Raw genomic sequence first — 16,263 nt, 5'->3', positions numbered from 1 at the left:
CAGGGATAGACCATGAAGGGCTTTGTCAGCCAGGCCAAGGAGTTCAGACTTTAACCTGTGGGCCTGAGGAGCGTGCGAAGGGTTCTAAGCAAACAGAAGAGCAACAGGGTCAACCTGAGGTCCCTGAGGCCCCAGGGCATCCAGCAGGCAGAGGCGCAGTTGGGCCTGGGCTGGGGAGAGGGGTCTAGCTGGAGAAAGAGAAGAGGAGATATCAGCCCCTGGACATTCAGCACTAGAGTCACTGGGGCTGTCCAAGAAGCACAGGGAGTGAGGCAAGGGCCAGGGCCAGGATTCTGGGGAAGAAGGATGACGAAGAAGGAGTGGGTGGGGAAGGAGCTGGAAACCCAGACACAGGGCTGCCCAGAGGCTGATGGGAGCCAGAAGGGGGCTGTTGCCCCAGAGTTGGGTGCTGGGAGGGGCTGGCCAGGCAGGTGTTTGCAGACAGCTGCCTGGATGAGCTGGTGGGGATAGAGGGTAGCAACAGCGCTGAAGAAGTAGAGGCTGAAAGTTCAACTGCGGAGAGAAGAGAGGCAGCTAAAGGGGCCACCGAGATGGGAGTTTGGGTCAGAGCTGTGAAGCATGTTAGTCTGCACAGAGCCTGCGGCGGGGGGTCTCTGGGTCTCTGAGCCAGTGGAGATAGCTGGGGGGCAGAGAGGGAGGGGACACCCAGGGTCCTTTCTTCATAGGATGGGCTTGAGTAGAGTTACCAGATAAAATATAAGATGCCCAGTTAAATTTGAGTTTCAAAGAAACAATATTTGCCACAACCTTATACCTGGTATACCTTTAGTCTAAACTCAGGCCCTCTTGATGCTTAAACTGTGACTGTCCAGGACCTACACACACACACACATACACACACGGTTTTATTTTTAGCAAATAAAAATATAGCCGGGTGCATTGGCTCACTCCTGTAATCCCAACACTTCGGGAGGCTGAGGTTGGTGGATCACCTGAGATCAGGAGTTCAAGATCAGCCTGGCCAACATGGTGAAACTCCGTCCCTACTAAGAATACAAAAATTAGCCAGGTATGGTGGCAGGTGCCTGTAATTCCAGCTACTCAGGAGGCTGAGACAGGAGAATTACTTGAACCCAGGAGGCAGAGGTTGCAGAGATGGCGCCACTGCACTCCAGCCTGGGTGACAGAGTGAGACTCTGTCTCAAAATAAATAAATATATAAAAATAAAATAAAATACTTTTTTATTTTATTTTATCTTTTGAGCCGGAGTTTTGCTGTTGTCACCCACGCTGGAGTGCAGTGGTGCAATCTTGGCTCACTGCCACCTCCACTTCCGGGATTTGAGTGATTCTCTTGCCTCAGTTTCCGGAGTAGCTGGGACTATAGGCATGAGCCGCTACACCCAGCTAATTTTTGTATTTTTAGTAGAGATGGGGTTTCACCTTTTAGGCAGGCTGGTCTCAAACTTCTGATCTCAGGTGATCCACCCGCCTCGGCCTCCCAGAGTGCTGGGATTACAGGCGTGAGCCACCGCACTCGGTCTAAAATACTTTTTTCATTCAAACATTTGTTAAGAATATCTTTCTATGACAGTAGGTCCACGTCCACCTCATGCCTGTTGTACAGCATTCCACCTGATAGAGATTATATAATAAGGAATCCTTCTATTGATGAGCATTTAGATTGTCTCCAATTTTAAACGGACCCAACTCTTCTCTATTATGAACAGCATGGGATAAACACAATTGGCTGAAACTCAATTAAGGATGAAAATGCAAATCGAAATTTTAAAATATCAGAATGAAGAAACAAAAATGACTAAAGATGCTAAAAACTGTCCCCAAATGTCCCCCAAAGTGTTGACACACACAAAAAAACTAAACATTTTGATTATTTGTTTCAATCAACATGCCATTGGATTAACTTATCACAAAAACTGCTTTTCATCACGTTGTTTTACGCTTGTGGTTTTTCCGACTCTCTCGAGCCCCGGAATCCTTTGCATAACTCAGGAGCCCATGGTATAAACAAGGAAGGAAGGAGCCGCTCTGGCTCCAGGCGCAGGGGTGAGGGTAGGAGGGCAGGGTAGGTCCCTCAAGGAGCCCTGGTCTCTCTTGAATCATCTGAAGCCATGAAGGTTCTCAGAATGCCCCAAAGAGAAAACACACTTAAGCCCCACCCAGGTAAGTGTCTCCTTCCAAACTCATTTTTCAGGTAGGAAAACAGATTCAGAGCAAGGTAACAACTTGCCCAAGATCACCTAGAACTAGAACATCCAGACCAGGGCTCCGGCTCACCCCAGGGAGACCAGGGTTCCCCCACTAGGCGGCGAGGCTGGGGAAGGGCAAGGGCACAGGCAGGACCCAGGAAGGTCTTTAACTCTCACACCCACCAATTACCAGAACTCCCCCTCACCCCACCCCCAGGCTCTCATCCTTCTCAGAATCATCCATGGGCCTTCAGGACAGAGCAGATGGAGACCAAGGCAGACAGAATCAGGCACAGCCACTTGTCCAAGGGCAAAGATCCCCTGAAGTCGAGAACCCAGAATTCCAACCTAGGCCTGCTCCATCCTAAAAGAGCCTATATGGAGCTGCCTAACTTGGCATCTGAAACCAGAGATTGAGCTCAGACTTGTCACTTTCTAGTATGAGCTGGAGCTATCAGGGAAGGCTTCCTGAAGGAAGAGGGGTCTTATTAACAGAAGCAGCCAGGGAGACAACACTGAAGAAATTTGCATGTGTGAGAAGCATTTGTGTCTTTGTATATACCTATATGTGAGCATGTGCCTGTGTGGATGGACAGGTGTGTGTGTGTGTGTGTATGTGTGTATGTGCGCACACATGCATCTGCTTATGTGTGTCTGGTCTTGCACGCAGAAGCCTCTCTGTAGTGAGACACATACACACACACACACACACTCCCCAAGTTGTGTACACGTGAACATGCGACCATTCTTCCAGGTTAATATTTCCCTGCCTGCGTCAGCACGGTCCCAGTAAGTGGGCAGCTCCATGCAGGAATGTGCCCTATCTGATCTGGTCAGGGGCTGTGGGTCCGGAGCAGGGGGATTAGGGTGGGCAGGGAGCCCATCTCAGTTTCCCCCGGGCAAGCTGCACTCTCTCCACTCTCCTGCTCGGCCAGAGAAAGGAGGTAGCCCCAGTGTAGTGTGACTGCCCGGTCTCCCCACGCTCGCTGGGGACTCCCTGATGGGACAGCCTCCTTGCTTGCCTCCACATAGGCCAAGGCCAGCTGTTCCCTGGAAGACCCGCCCCACTCCCTCATCTCTGCCCAAATCCTGAGGCCTCTCTATGCATAGTTGTTCCCTTAAGGGCAAACAGGGAGCAAAGACCCTAGGAAATGCTCACAGTGAGCCCCTCCCTTCAGCAAGAAAGCAGCTTTGAAATGTCAAGGTGAGCCAGTGGGAAGGTGGGATTCAATTGGCAGCTTTCCAGGAGCACAGTGATTGCACAAGGGCCTGTGCAGAGATCTGTGTGGTCAGGGTCTGGGGTACCGGCACCCACGGGCATTAAGCTTCAGCCAGGAAGGCTTGGTGGGACATGTGGACCCCAGGGAGAGTGGCAACTCCCTAGTTGCTGGGCCTCTCCCTGGGTTGATGGAGAACCCTCCCACGCCTGCACTGGTCCCTGGGGTGCAGGCTGGGCCAGGCTGGGCTGGGTGAGCAGACACTGTCTCTTCTGCTTTTGGGACAGCCCAAGGGCTAGCATGAGTCAAACCCAGGTGTCCTGGCTCCTAGCCCAGCTAGAGGATGCCCCAGTGCTTCCCTGAACGGGAGGAGAGAGAAGGCTGGAGCATGGACGGAGGGAGACGCTCACCGCTAAGGCTCTTCCCACAGCATAGCCCCTCTGCCTCCACCTCCCTCAGGCTCCATCTCTGAGCGGTCTCCTCTCCACCCTAGGGGCACATTAGGACTTTCATAGGCCCTCAGCGTTTTTTTTTTTTTCCCCTAGAGACAGAGTCTCGCTCTGTCACCCAGGCTGGAGTGCAGTGGTGCGAACTTGGCTCAGTGCAGCCTCAAACTCCTGGGCTTGAGCAATCCTCTCACCTCAGCTTCTTCTCACTGAGTGGCTGGGACTACAGGCGCACGCCGTGATGCCAAACTATTTTTTGTATTCTTTTTGTAAAGACGAGGTCTCACTTTGTTGCCTAGGCTGTTCTCAAACTCCTGGGCTCAAGCGATCCTTCCATCTTGGCTTCCTAGAGTGCTGGGATTACAGATGTGAGACACCGCGCCCAGCCTGGCATCTGTGTGTGTGTGTATGTGTGTGGTAAAAATGCAACATAAACTTAGTGATCTAAACTATTTTTTTTGGTTGGGGGGTGGCAGGTCTTAATTTTTTTTTTTTTTTTTTTTTGGTGAGTCTGAGTCTTGCCCTGTCATCCAGGCTGGAGTACAGTGGTTCAATCTCGGCTCACTACAACCTCCGCCTTCCAGGTTCAAGCGATTCTCCTGCCTCAGCCTCCTGAGTAGCTAGGACTACAGGCATGCCCCACCATGCCCAGCTAATTTTTGTATTTTTAGTAGAGACGGGGCTTCACCATGTTGGTCAGGCTGGTCTCAAACTCCTGACCTCATGATCTGCCTGCCTCGGCCTCCCAGAGCGCTGGGATTACAGGCGTGAGCCACCACGCCCAGCCCAATCTTAACTATTTTTTAGTGTAGAGTTCAATAGTGGAAAGTATATTCACATTGTTGTACAATCTCCAGAACTTTGTCATCTTGCAAAAAACTCTATACCCATTAAACCACTCCTCAATTCCCTTTCTCCTACTCCTGCCAACCACCATTCTACCTTCCATCTCTATGAGTTTGACTACTCTAGATACTTTATATGAGTGAAACCATACACTGTGTGTCTACCTGTGCCTGGCTTAGTTCACCTAGCATAATGTTCTCAAATCTCTCTCCATGTAACGTGTCAGAATTTCCTTCCTTTTTTTTTTTTTTTTTGAGATGGAGTTTTGCTCTTATCGCTCGCTCAGGCTGGAGTGCAATGGCACAATCTTGGCTCACTGCAACCTCCGCCTCCTGGGTTCAAGTGATTCTACTGCCTCAGCGTCCCAAGTAGCTGTGATTACAGGTGCCCGCCACCATGCCCAGCTAATTTCCTTCTTCTTAAGGCCAAACAATATTCCATTGTATGAATGTACCACATTTTGTCTATCCATTCAGCTATCCCTGAACTTGAGTTGCTCCCGTTCCCAATCGGCTGTTGGGAATAGTGCCGATGTGAACATGGGTGTGCAATTTTCTTTTTGAGATCCTGCCTTCAGTTTTTTTTTTTAATTTTAGGTTTGGGGGCACACATGAAGGTTTGACATATAGTAAACACATGTCATGGTGGTTTGTTGTACAAATTATTACATCACCCAGGTATTAAGCCCAGTACCCAATAGTTATCTTTTCTGCTCCTCTCCCTCCTCCCACCCTCAAGAAGACCCCAGTGTCTGTAATTTCCTTCTTTGTGTTCATAAGTTCTTATCATTTAGCTCCCAATGTTTTCCATTCTTTTAGATATATGTGCCCTTGGCATTTTTGCCCTTTTGGGCCCCTTCTTCCAGCAAATAATAATAATAGTAATAATTAATCTATTTTACAACTATTGGTATAAAGACAAATATATCAATTTTTTTTTTTTTTTTTGAGACAGGGTTTAACTCCCGTCACCCAGACTGGAGTACAATGGTGCGATCTCAGCTCACTGCAACCTCTGCCTCCTGGGCTCAAGCGATTCTCCTGCCTTGGCCTCCCAAGTAGCTGGGATTACAGGCACCCGCCAGCACGCCTGGCTAATTTTCGTGTTTTTTGTAAAGGCGGAGTTTCTCCATGTTGCCCAGGCTCGTCTCAGACTCCTGAGCTCAAGCAATCCACCCGCCTTGGCCTCCCAAATAACTGGAATTACAGGTGTGAGCCACCATGCCGGCCCTGATGTATTAATATTAAAACATTTTCTTCAGCCTACAAGTTCTTCTTTTTCTTATTTGGATGCAAACTAAAACATTTTCTGGGCCCTTAGGTTCAACATTCTCATGGGTCCTGTGCCTCCTGTGCCTCATGGAGAAGGCAGCCCTGCATGTCTCTCACATCCTCTTCCCCCATGCAAATGCTGCCACCTCCCCAGCCTCCATCTCCAGCCCAGAGCTCAAGAACAGGTGATCCAGCCTCCTCTCTTGTTATCTCACATGTGTAACAAGCACATTACCTTCACCTGCCCCAACCCAACCTCACCTCCCCACAGTCTGCCCCCTTTCCAAGGGCCTGGCCCAAGGAATGCTCCTCCCCACCACATCTCTGAAGCTTTCCCTCCAGGAGTCACTCAACTGCTCCCTCTCTCGTGGCCCCCTCAGTCAGCCCCAAATCTAATCTCCAAGAGACTCTTCACGGATCTCCCGGTCTGCATCCCCCTTGAAGTAGGAGGCGGGACTTGACTCTAGAGGTGGGGCTCGGACACTGGACCAGATTGAGGACTAGCTAAAACAGGGCTGAAAGCAGATTTCTAATCAGACATGCCCCCCAATGTGCTATGTCAATTTATCATTGCCATCTCAACACCTGGGAGTTATCACCCCTTTCCATGTCAATGACCCAATGGCCCAAAAGTTACCACCCCTTCCTTAGGAATTTCTGCATAAATTGCCTCTTAATCTGCATACAATTAAAAGCGGGTAAAACATAACTGCAAAACTGCCCTGGGCTGCTGCTCTCTGCCTATGTATAGCCCTGCTGTGCAGGAGCAGTCATGGAGCTGAAACACTGCCGCTTCAATAAAGCTGTTTTCTTCTACTTCTCTCTGCATTGCCCTTGAGAGGCAAAGCCGAGAACCCTCGCAGGCCAAGCCCCACTTTGGGGCTCACCTCTCCTGCATCACCCTCAGCCATTCTCCATTTTACAGCCATTTTTTTTTTTTCCTTTTTAAGACGGAGTCTCGCTCTGTTGCCCAGGTTGGAGTGCAATGGAGTGATCTCAGCTCACTGCATCCTGCACCTCCCAGGTTCAAGAGATTCTTGTGCCTCAGCCTCCCAAGTGGCTGGAATTACAGGCACCCACCACAGGCCCAGCTAATTTTTGTATTTTTAGTAGAGATGGGGTTTCACCATGTTGGCCAGGCTGGTCTCAAACTGCCTATTTTATTTTATTTTTATTTTTCTGAAATATGTTAAATTCCAGCTACTCTGTCATTTCATTCCTACATTCTTCAGTGTTCCCTCTAAAATATAGGAACATTTTCTTAAATAAGCAGTGCCATACTTGACAAAATATACAATTCCATAGAATGATCAAATACTTGCAATTGTTTCAAAGTGTCTTTTTGCATTGATTTGTTGGATTGTTTGCATCAGGATCCAAACAAGGTCACACATTACGTTGGGTTAAATGTTCTCTTAAACAAGAGGAATTCCCCTTTCTCCATCATTATTTTTTCATGTCATTGACTTGCTGAATAAATGTGGTCCTATAAGGGTCCCACATTGTAGATTTGTCTGTGTTTTTTCTTTGTAGTGTCATTTAGCTTTTCTGTCATCCCCTGTATTTCTTTGAGTAAGTGGCTGGGCACAGTGGCCCACACCTGTAATTCAAGCACTTTGGGAGGCCAAAGCAGGTGGATCGTTAGAGCCCAGGAGTTCAATGCCAGCCTGGGCAAAATGGAGAATCCCAATCTCTACAAAAAACACAAAAATTGCCAGGCACAGTGGCTCACGCCTGTAATCCCAGCACTTTGGGAGGCTGAGGTGGGAGGATCATGAGGTCAGGAGATCGAGACCATCCTGGCTAACACGGTGAAACCCCGTCTCCACTTAAAATACAAAAAATTAGCTGGGCGTGGTGGTGGGTGCCTGTAGTCCCAGCTGCTCAGGCGGCTGAGGCAGGAGAATGGCGTGAACCCGGGAGGCGGAGCTTGCAGTGAGCCAAGATCGCACCACTGCACTCCAGCCTGGGCGACAGAGCGAGACTCCGTCTCAAAGGAAAAAAATTAGCCAGGCATGGTGGCATGCACCTGTAGTCCCAGCTACTCAGGAGCCTGAGGCAGCAGGATCACTTGAACCTGGGAAGTCAAGGCTGCAGTGAGCCATGTCTGTGCCATTGAGCAAGTCCCTGTCTCAAAAAAAAGAAAAAAACAAGAGAAAGAAATTAAAAAAAATATGAGAAGTTAGCTCTGGGCCGGGCACAGTGGCTCACACCTGTAATCCCAGCACTTTGGGAAACCAAGGCAGGCGGATCGTCTGAGGTCAGGAGTTTGAGACCAGACTGGCTAACATGATGGAACTCCGTCTCTACTGAAAATACAAAAATTAACTGGGCTTGGTGGTGCACGCCTGTAGTCCTAGCCACTGGGGAAGCTGAGGCAGGAGAATGACTTGAACCCAGGTGGCAGAGATTGCAGTGAGCGAAGATTGCACCACTGCACTCCAGCCTGGGCAACAGAACAAGACTCTGCCTCAAAAACAAACAAAAAAAAGTGGCCAGGTGTGGTGGCTTACTCCTGTGATCCCAGCACTTTGGGAAGCTGAGGCGGGAGGATCACCTGAGGTCAGGAGTTCAAGACCAACCTGGCCAACATGGTGAAACCCCATCTCTACTAAAAATACAAAAAAATTAGCCAGGCGGGGTGGTGGGTGCCTGTAGTCCCAGCTACTCAGGAGGCTGAGTCACAAGAATTGCTTGAACCTGGGAGGCAGAAGTTGCAGTGAGCCAAGATTGTGCCACTGCACTCCAGCCTGGGTGGCAGAGCAAGACTCTGTCTCAAAAAAAAAAAAAAAAAAAAAAAGCTCTAATGGTGTATGGTTTATTTATTTATTTTTTATTAATTTTTATTTATTTATTTATTTATTTTGAGACGGCATCTCACTCTGTCGCCCAGGCTGGAGTGCAGTGGTATGATCTCAGCTCACTGCAAGCTCTGCCTCCCTGGTTCACGCCATTCTCCTGCCTCAGCCTCCCGAGTAGCTGGGACTACAGGCACCCACCATCACGCCTGGCTAATTTTTTTGTATTTTTAGTAGAGACAGGGTTTCACCGTGTTAGCCAGGTTGGTCTCGATCTCCTGACATCATGATCCGCCCGTCTCGGCCTCCCAAAGTGCTGGGATTACAGGCGTGAGCCACTGCACCCGGCCCGGCTTTGTTTATTTTTTTGAGACAGTCTCGCTCTGTTGCCCAGGCTGGAATGCAGTGGCGTGAATGTTGCTCACTGCAGCCTTGACTTCCCGGGTTCAAGTGATTCTCTCAGCTGGGACTACAGGTGCGTGCCACCATGCCACGCTAATTTTTGTATTTTTTGTAGAGATGGGGGTCTCACCATGTGCCCAGGCTGGTCTCGAACTCCTGGGCTCAAGCAACCCACCCACCTTGGCCATCCAAAGTGCTGGGACTACAGGCACGAGCCACCGCGCCTGGTCTGGTGTGATTTTATTTAGGTTCAGTCTTGCATGTGGGCTGGGGCAGAGGGTCCTCTGTGGAGGTGCTGCATGCTTCCTATTTCATCCCATCAGGAGACACGTCATGTCTAGCTGCCCATGCTCAGTGATGCCAACTGCTCAGTGGCTTCAGGGAGTGACAGCCTGACCCCTCCATTGTCACATTCCCCCCGTCCCCCCCCATCAGTCCTTCCCCTTCTGCATGTGGATTCTTTGATTTCTGCCTAAGTCCATTTCATAATCTTTCCACAATAAAGCATTTTAAAGGAAAAGCTCCAAGCAGCAATTTCCTAACCCACAGGAAAGAAAGAGTCTAAAAATGGTAGAGACTCAGGTACCAGGTTAATCGGAGCAGGGAGGAGGCTCAGGATAAGGGACGCATCATGAGAAGGAGGAAGGAGAGACTGAAGTGGTGGCCGGAAGGAGTAGTGGAAAAACCCAGAGACCTCCTGGCCAGGAGCCTGAGTTTGAGGCTGGTTTGAAGTTTCCCTACTCAGGGCCCCATCTGGGTGGTGAGTTGTTTATAGCTCAGGCTTTTTAGACAGACAGACCTGAACTTGCATCCAGCTCAGCTTCTTAATCAGCATTGGGTGACTTAAAGCAAGAAATTTAACTGGGCTTCTTCATCTGTAAAATGAAGATATGAATCCTTACCTTGCAGGGTTGTTGGGAGAATGGACTGAGTGGGCAGGGGGCGTGGCAAGGGCCTGGTAGAGTAAACACTCTGGGTGGTGGGTAGGAAGCCCATTTGAGGGAGGGAAACTCTGTACTCCACACCTCCTGTCCTTCTCCTGCCCTAACAGATTCTTGCCTGATGCCAGGGCCAAACTAGAAGTGCTAGGAGTAGAGTATAATATGCTCATTCCGCAGACAGCAAGAGCAATGCTCAGGGACGTCCACCTTCCTCTTCGGCTGCTCCAATGGTGTGTCTGGTCTCCCAGCCCTTGCCATTGCAGCCTAGTGGCTTAGCTTTCTGGACTTGAATCCTTGGTCACCCCCTCAGTCTAGGGGCCAGGCTGCCCCAGGCACCCTGCAATTGCCAGCCCAGTTAACAGGCAGCCAACTCACTGAGCGGCTGGGGGATCCAGGCATGACAGGGCCTTGGGCAGGCTGCCTCCTGGGGACAACTGGCTTGCTGAGCCCATGACGGGTGGGGCCATTTGATTCCCAGATGATTTCTCCTACACTGGGAACATAGCAGATGCACAATAAATGTTGAGAGAATGGAGCTTTCCCCCACTGAGTGGGAGAGAAATAGTTTGTCAGGTGACTCTGCCTGTGGGGGCGTCTTGGGCATCCCCAGGAATTCATGGTTCCAACCCCTTGAGCCCTGGGCGAGGGGGTGCGGGGGAAGCACCTGGGGTGGGGCAGTGAGCCGGGAGCTCCTCCTTCCTCCTGTTCCAGCCTGTCTACTCCCGCCCTGCCTGCCCCTACCCTCAGCCTTGGCCCCTAGTTGAGCCTCTCACTCTTTTCACAGCAGCTGAGGCAACCCAGCCAAGAGCCTCAGTGAGATGGGGTTGGGTTAAGGTGGAACCTTAACCCCCAGACTCCCGACCTCATCCTGTTTTCAGCACCCATGAGACTGACTCTAGCACCCCCTGCTGGCGGCCGAAGCTGAATCCTTTAGCCTGAGTCCACTGGAGGTGTCACCCGTGCGTCCCCAACTCCAGTCCCCTCAAGGGCTCCACCCGGCCCAGCCCACATGCCTTTGTTGTGGCTTCCAAGTTTTCTTTTCCACGTCACCTGTGCTGCTTGCTCTCTGGTTTTGTTGACTTTAGTGCTGCCTCTGTTTGCTCTGGCTGAGCCGACAGCCTCAGGATGAAACTCTGAGCCCAGGAAGTATGAACCTGAGAGGCAGCAGGCTGGGGGTGGGGACGGAGGCAAATGAGAGAGAGGGTAAGATCTGAGCTGGTTCCCGTCCTCAGGCTGGAGTTCATGGTGGTTCACTCCAGCAGCAGGGTCGGGGCCTATGGGCAGGGATGGGCGGAAGGATTTTTCCAGCCTCACTGAGAGCAGGTCTTGGCCTGTCACATCACTGTTTTGAAGTTTATTTGGAAGCTCAGCTCCAGAACTCTAATGCCTCACATCTCCAGGAGGTCTGAACCCCTCTGTGGGGCAGTGCAAGTTCCCTGGAGGCTGCGATCTGATTTCAGCCCCTAGTCCTTCAACCGAGCAACACAGGGGACACCACCATCCCCCACAGGAAGCCTCCAGGACCGAGCTTTCCTGACTTTCCATGCATCCCCATGAGAATCTGCTACCCAGCAGCCTGGTAAGGTGACCCCACAGGGATCATTGCCCCTCTACAAATCCAGCCCCAGACATGGTAAAGGGACATCTCCAAAGTCACCAAGTGAGAGCTTCCTGACTCCTAGTCCAGGCTCTTTGCCCCTCTTCAAGCATCTCTCAGATCATAGAGCGTGATGGGAAGGCAGCACCAGGCCCCAGGTGCCGGGGCAGGGGCCAACACACCAAGTTGTGGAGTGTGCATACAGTGCCACACAAACCAGGGGCATACGCAACCTGGGGCTGACGTGCCCACCCCACAGCTCCTCAGACCAGACGCAGCCAGGACCCTCACGTCCCTTCTGCCTGCAGAGGGGGTAAGAGAAAGCAATGACTGAGTGCCCACCTGCCACTCACTTCTCCCAGCCTGCCTGTGTGGCCTGTGGGGTGTACATGCCATCTCAGGGTTAGGACAGTGGAACCACCCTGGCCTGCAGCCGGGAGCTTAGGGATAAGGTTAGGGAAGCTGCTGCCGTCACCACAGGCTTAGGGTGCCCAGCTCTGCCAGCTGATCCAGCCAAGTCCTTCTTGGGGAAGATGAGCTGTCATTAGAGAGCCCTTCCCACCTCTCAGACCTCCCCTTCTTATGGCTCGACAGGCTCTGAAGCCGCGATCCTTCTTTTCAGGAAGACACCTGTCACATGCATGTGTGCTCTGTGAAGTGCTGTGTGTTCATCCACACCGCCTCCACCCATGCCACATGCTCCCTTCGCACCTGTGGCCCACAGTCTAGGGGGCTGTGTGCCTGGGGACCCCCTATGTATGCTCAGTCAGACACGGGTACACATCTTGCACCCAGGTGTGTAACACAGCATTGCACCCATATAGATGAACACACAGGTGCTACATTCTGCATCTCCCCTACCCCTTTCAGAGCGAGGACCATTTGAGGGTGAGGGGTGAGTCACCTGCCAACCTGTGGGACCTGCTGAGCTAGCAGGATGGGAAGGCACAAGCTGAGAGCTGTGGCCTCAAGGGACCAACACCCTGCGTGGGGCCCGCCCAACCACCAGCCTCCAACGCCCCCCAACCCCTTATCTCCACCCTTATTAACTCCTACCCACACCCTCAGGCAAGACTCATGCCAGAAAGGCACCTCTATTCCTTTACAACATATATCTGCAGCTGAGCTGTCGTTGCACCTCATGGGCTACTACTAGACCTCTGCTTCTGGACAGATGCCTCAGGAAAAAACCAGGGTGGCAGCAGGACCCATCCCTCTCCTCTCCTCTGTCCAAACCCCAAGACTCCTAACTATGCCCCCCATGGAACCCCTTCTTGTTGATAATTAATACGTTTTGCACCTCTTAGCTCACACACGCTTGAGCATAGAGCCCCATTCTAGGCCCAGACGAGCTCTGTCCCCTCCTGCCCTCTCTCACCTCTGTATTCCTGCTCAGGAGTCTGTCCCCACGTCTGGAAACTCCCTAAGGACAGAGGGGCAGTCTGCAAACATAGACAGACAACCAGGAAACCTGAGTAGCCCAGGTGAGTCGATTGTCCCCCAGATGAAGGAAGCTGGTTAAAAGCCCACCTGGCTCCTCCTGTGCTTTACCAGCACACCCAACTAGTCACCAAGTCAAGTCTTGCTGTGTCTAAATAATGTCCTCAACTCCTACTCTGTGCCAGACATATCTGTAAATACATGGTCAACTTTGTACATGCGTCACTCGGCTGGACATGGTGGCTCACACCTGTAATCCCAGCACTTTGGGAGGCTGGGGCGGGTGGATCACAAGGTCAGGAGATCGAGACCATCCTGGCTAACATGGTGAAACCCCGTCTCTACTAAAAATACAAAAAATTTTCCGGGCGTGGTGGCGGGCGCCTGTAGTCCCAGCTACTCGGGAGGCTGAGGCAGGAGAATGGCGTGAACCTGGGAGGCGGAGCTTGCAGTGAGATGAGATTGCGCCACTGCACTCCAGCCTGGGCGACACAGCGAGACTCCGTCTCAAAAAAAAAAAAAAAAGAACAAAACTCTCAGAAAAAAAAAAAGAAAAGAAAAGAAAAAGAAAAAAACATCACTCTAACTCTTGCCATCTTTCTATCTTTCTAATCTGAATGTTTTTACATATAGTGGTTAAGCATATGGGGTCTGTGCTGGGCATGGTGACTCACGTCTGTAATCCCAGCACTTTGGGAGGCCAAGCCTGGGTGCAATGCTTGAGCTCAGGAGTTTGAGACCAGCCCAGACAACACAGTGAAACCTCGTCTCTACTAAAAAATAAAATAACAAATAAAGGATATGACCTCTGAAGCCAGACTGCCTGGGCTTAAATCTCATCTCTGCTACTTGCTAGTTACTTTATCTCTCTGTACCTCAGTTTTCTCATCTGTGAAAAGGAGATAATATCCTCCACGTGAAGTTGTTGTGGACACCAAATGAGTTAATAATACATATGAAGTGCTTAGGAGAAGGCCTGCTCTATCATAAGAGCTCTTAAGAGTTTGCTGCTATTATTCTCCCTCCCTCCACTAATTCATTCCCTTATAGTCTGTCCCCAGCTATCCAATCTTCACATAGCAGTCAATGTGACCTTCTAACCACAGATGTGATGGGGTCATTCCTGCACTTGCAATCTGTCCATGGCTCCCCGTGGCCTTCAGGATGTTGTCTGGCTCCTTAGCCCTGCCCACAAGGCCCTTCACACCTGGCCCAGTGCTCCAACCTTCCATTGCCCCTCTCACATTGCCTTGCACACCCAGACTCCCCTCAGCCGTCTCTGCCTAGAACCCTCAGTACCCTGCTGTGCTCGAAAATGCTTAACAACTGGATGTCTGTAAAAACTGCATGCACAGATATGTCCCTCTATTTGTTATAAGTTTTAATAGTACAGAGCTGTAAAATAGCACATAATATACCAAATAAATCACACCAAAGTATACAGTGCTCTTTATTGTAAATTCTACAAAGCTAAATGCTCTAGAGAATGCTTTTTTGACTTTTTGCCAACCCCTTACATCTGCAGCCAACCTATGGTTGCAATTCATAGGATCTGACAAAGTCAAACTATGAACAAATGCCTGATTACTATCAAATTCAACAAGTAAGTCATTCATAGGCCAGACACGGTAGCTCAGGCCTGTAATTCCAGGGCTTTGGGAGGCTGAGGCAGGAGGACCCCTTGAGCCCAGGAGTTCAAGATCAGCCTGGGCAACATAGTGAGACCCTGTCTCTACAAAACAAAGAACAAAAAAAAAAAATTAGCCAGGTATGGTGGCATGCACCTGTAGTCCCAGCTACTTAGAAGGCTGAGGCAGGAGAATCACTTGAGCCCAGGAGTTCAAGGCTACAGTGAGCCATGATCGTGACACTGCACTCCAGCCTGGGTGACAGAGCAAAAGCCTGTCTCTAAAAAAAAAAAGAAAAAGAAAAAGAAATACACACACACACAAACTATTCTTAGTTCACAGGCTGGATTTAGCCTGCGGGCTGCAGTTTGTCAACCCCTGGTCCATGCAATCAACAGAATAGTCAATTAAGTCCTGATCTGTAGTGTTTGTCAATTTCAGCAACTCAAATACTCCCACAAAGGCCTATTTCCAAACACCACTGTGTTGTCACTGAACAAAGAGGTGGGACGAGATGAGCAGAGCACATCATCATACAGACCCTCCACCTTAAAGATGCAATAGATGTAAACACCTTGAAGAGCATATAACAATAAAACATAGTAATAGTTAGGAAGTGATGAGTTTTGATTGTATATTACCTTTGTTTTTAAAATAATTTAGTTAATTATATGTTTATATAATTTAATTTTTAGTGGTGGCAGTGTTTAACAAGCAGTCTGTTAAATTCCTGAAAATGGAACACTTGGCTCTCAGAAGCCTGTTGGAGTGGCTCCAGCACACCACCGCCTGTGCCTGTGCCATCTCCCATAATGCTCCCTGGCAAACGCCAAGTCACTCTTCAGGACTTAGTGTCATGCTCGCTTCAGCAGCACGTGTACTAAAACTGGAATGACACAGAGAAGATTAGCAGGGTCCCTGCATAAGGATGACAGGCAAATTTGTGAAGCGTTAAGCATTCCATATATGTGTGTGTGTGTGTGTGTGTGTGTGTGTGTGTGTGTGTGTATATATATATATATATATTTTTTTTTTTTTTTTTTTTTTTCCCAAGATGGAGTCTTGCTTTGTCGCCCAGGCTGGAGTGCAGTGGCATGATCTCGGCTCACTGCAACCTCCACCTCCCAGGTTCAGGCAATTCTCCTGCCTCAGCCTCCCGAGTAGCTGGGATTACAGGCGCATGCCACCACGCCCACCTAATTTTTGTATTTGTAGTACAGACAGGGTTTCACCATGTTGGTCAGCCTGGTCTCGAACTCCTGATCTCATGATCCACCCACCTTGGCCTCCCAAAGTGCTGGGATTACAGGCATGAGCCACCACGCCCAGCCTCCATATTTTTTTTTAAAGAAAGGAAAAAAAGAAACAGGGTCCACATTACCTGCTGCCTGGCTCCCCTAGATGGGATATGGTGCCTTCGATGGGTTCTCACAGCCATATAGGCTTCTCTGTCTCATAGCCACTAAAGGCTAGGCTACTCCACTTATTTTCTTGCCTGTTTTCCCT

At 50.1% G+C, this 16,263-nt stretch overlaps 1 non-coding gene across 1 annotated transcript; it reads left to right on the top strand.

Annotated features, from left to right (window-relative positions):
- The first annotated feature begins 15,613 nt into the window (after positions 1-15,613).
- On the top strand, positions 15,614-15,720 carry LOC129044863 (U6 spliceosomal RNA). The gene has a single exon (XR_008504837.1). It is a non-coding gene; the product is annotated as a U6 spliceosomal RNA (small nuclear RNA).
- Positions 15,721-16,263: the final 543 nt, after the last annotated feature.

This window comes from Pongo pygmaeus, chromosome 13 (assembly GCF_028885625.2).
Source record: "Pongo pygmaeus isolate AG05252 chromosome 13, NHGRI_mPonPyg2-v2.0_pri, whole genome shotgun sequence".
In the NCBI taxonomy this organism is placed as follows: domain Eukaryota; kingdom Metazoa; phylum Chordata; class Mammalia; order Primates; family Hominidae; genus Pongo; species Pongo pygmaeus.
Note: the sequence above shows the minus strand (reverse complement) of the source record. Positions and strands in the feature narration are given on the sequence as shown.